At 48.3% G+C, this 3295-nt stretch overlaps 1 non-coding gene across 1 annotated transcript; it reads left to right on the top strand.

Moving 5' to 3' along the window:
- Nucleotides 1–1473: 1473 nt before the first annotated feature.
- Nucleotides 1474–1548, top strand: Trnap-cgg (transfer RNA proline (anticodon CGG)). Its single transcript has one exon. It is a non-coding gene; the product is annotated as a tRNA-Pro (tRNA).
- The last annotated feature ends 1747 nt before the right edge of the window (nucleotides 1549–3295 follow it).

Genomic DNA, 3295 nt, shown 5'->3' with positions numbered 1-3295 from the left:
GGGGTAACTCTGTCCCCAGCGTGTGGTCCGGGTCCTCATCGACGTCCTCACTCCACACCATTGAAGGCGCTGTCGTTGTGATGGTCGTACGTTCCACGTCGGTCGTAGGGGCGGAGGACGTCTCGGCGGCAGTCGCAGCAGTGGAGTCCATTGGTTCAGGAGCACCTGGGCGAGCCAGTAGAGTAGGCATCGACACAGCCACAGTCGGCGTCATGTTGTCCTCATTCGTATCGTCGTGTAGGTTCTCCGAGGCCTCGTCGGGTCGGACGGCCTCTGGAGCATCAGGGGGAGGTGATACGTCTCGTTCCGAGACCGTATGGCGCCTCCTCTTGCGCCTCTTAGGTGAACGTTGTTTGCGGGTTCGTCCCTCCGTGTCGGAAGACGGAAGGGAGTCGCGTCGCTCTGAGAGGAAGGTCGTCGCGGGAACGTCAAATGAAGGGACGTCCATATGGTCGGGCGGGTGGGGGTCGGAAGTCGTCGCTGTTGGTAGTGGCGCCGGAGTAGCACCAGGCTGTGAGCGCGACGTGTCGGCCCCGGCGGTATCCGTAGCAGCTGGAAGAGTCACCGGTACATGGTCCGACATGCGGCGGCCGGTGGGAGGAGAAGAGAGCGCCGATGCGTAGGTGATCGGTAAAACCGTCGTCGGAGGCGGAGGTGCCACGGTAGCGGCTGGCAATTGGGTGATTCGTCGCTGAAGACACTCAGATCTGAGGTGGCCTTCTTTGCCGCAACCGTAACAGGTCTTGGGTTGGCCGTCGTATATGACAACCGCGCGGCACCCGCTAATTTGCAGGTAAGATGGCACGTGGCGATGGAGATCGATGGTGATCTGCCGTACACCGTTAAGAACGGGGTACGTTTGGAATTGCGCCCAGCGTTCGGCAGTGTGGCCATGTACAGTGCCATATGGGCGGAAAGCCGCGATAACGTCTTCCGCCGGGAGCTCGAACGGGAGTTCGAAAACTCGTATGGTGCGCATTCCTAAGCCGGCGTGGTCGACAGTGACCGCTCCGACATTGCCGTCGGCGTGGCAAAAGCGTAATCCATGGTTGGTGTCACGAAGTATTCTTTCACATACCGCGTCACTGACGACTTTGACGTACACCGTACTGCTTAATATGGACAAATGGATGCCCAAGATGTCGGAAGCTGGGATCTTAGCAACGTCGCGTAGGAAGCGTTCCACTTCCAAGGCCCTTGGTCGTGCGTAGTAGTTGCAGAAGGTGAATCGTAATGTTGATTTTCTAAAACGGTTGGCCATGGTTCTAATGCACGTAAGCGACACGTAAGTGACGGCCGCGGAAATGTAAACAACAGCGAGCGAGCGCGCTCCGCAGGCGGAAACAACACGTCCGCACTGTACGGCGGCGAAAGCCGGACTAGCTCTTCTGCGAACCAGAGCTTCTGTAAAGTTTGGAGGGTAGGAGACGAGGTACTGGCGGAATTAAAGCTGTGAGGACGGGGCATGAGTCGTGCTTGGGTAGCTCAGTTGGTAGAGCACTTGCCCGCGGAAGGCAAAGGTCCCGAGTTCGAGTCTCGGTCCGGCACACAGTTTTAATCTGCCAGGAAGTTTCTTAGTATTCGATAAAGCTTAAAATTAAGTATCACAGACAGATCTCATGACCCGTACCAATAGTTAAGAGCTTTACCACGCCGCTTCCGGGAGTCGGGGAGGCGCGCCAGACCCGGATCGAATCCACCCGGCGGATTAACAGTGAGGGCTTGTTTACTGGATAAGCTAGATGAGGATTTTAGGCGGTTTTCCACATTCTATTAGGTGAATATCAATATGGTATCCAGATCATGACTCAGTTAAAAAATGCCCCAACATTTCGAAATGTCCTCACATTATCACATGGGATAACACAGATGGGGTACAAAAATCGGTTCTGCAAGGAACGGATGACATCTGGACGAATCTCCCCACAGCCTCTGCACTAATGTTTCCAAATTAAGTAAGTAAAATTCCAACCCCATGAAAGTACAAGATAAAGACCAAGAAGAACGGGAGAAGATAGATAGACTTATCTCATTAAGCTACACATACGAAGTTTCTAGAAAGTTCGCTCATTAGTCAATAGCTCTAACTCTAGTTTGTAGCATATAGTGGTTCCTCCTACTCTGAGCCACTCACTGGTAACATCCAGTGACCACATCACATACTTAAACTGTTTGATTTCCGACCTTTTCCCCGGCAGTTTTGGCTGTCCTGCGTTTCTCAGCAAATGTAGAAAATTGTCCTCGTTTATCGTCAAGGTCTGCCACGAACGTATTTTTCTCATCATTTTTATTGGAAAGCACATCATTTTCAACCTTATCCATGTACTTAATACTGCTGTAGGCGAAATATTAGTTTTTCCTAGGTTTTACATTGTGGCCCGTCAGGCGAATGCATTGTAGTGGTCCAGAGGAACACCATTAGCAATTTTTTGGTGAATGATTTCATCGTCTGCACTGTTACAGGTCTCACGTATCGCAGATCCATGAGTTATTCCAAAATATCTCTGTAAACTTCGATATTCATTACTTTTGAAAGTATATTGAATAACACCTTCAGTCACAAATATCTGTGTTTTATTACATCACACTACGCATTTCAGGCCCTGTGAAATAAACCAAGCATTAAAAGCTGTATATTCATACAAAAACTATAAATTAAAACTGGTGAAAAACGTTGTGAAAATTTTCAACAGAATATACATAGTGCAGTGTGATAAAACACAGATATGAGTGAGCCGAGCGGTTCTAGGCGCTTCAGCCTGGAACCGCGCGATCGCTACGGTCGCAGGTTCGAATCCTGCCTCGGGCATGGATGTGTGTGATGTCCTTAGGTTAGTTAGGTTTAAGTAGTTCTAAGTTCTAGGGGACTGATGACCTCAGATGTTAAGTCTCATAGTGCTCAGAGCCAGATATGAGTGACTCAATGCGTTGTTCACTGCATTTTAAATGTATTCAGTACAGTCACGTTAGCAACTGCAAAACATGTATAAAATTAAATCCATTATTTTTTACCACCATTTCCATTGCCCGTCTTTAGTTCGGTAACATTATATGTTCTGTATAGTCTTCCAGTTCGATTTAGGAGTTCTTTTATATTTTTTCCAAAAGTCAAATACGATTAAGAGGTAAATGTATTAGCATGTAAGTGTAAAAATTCCTGGGTCACAGAAGAGGTTTCCTCAAATTGTTGGTTTATGGATTTTAAGCAATATTCCTATTGCACCCTTTTATAGAATAAAGAGTATTTTTAGCTAAAATTCATTAGGAAAGCCACAGGAGCGTATCCTATAGAAAG

Source organism: Schistocerca nitens, chromosome 1 (genome assembly GCF_023898315.1).
Source record: "Schistocerca nitens isolate TAMUIC-IGC-003100 chromosome 1, iqSchNite1.1, whole genome shotgun sequence".
Lineage (NCBI taxonomy): Eukaryota > Metazoa > Arthropoda > Insecta > Orthoptera > Acrididae > Schistocerca > Schistocerca nitens.
The sequence above is the reverse complement of the archived record's forward strand: the minus strand, read 5'-3'. Positions and strand labels throughout refer to the sequence as shown.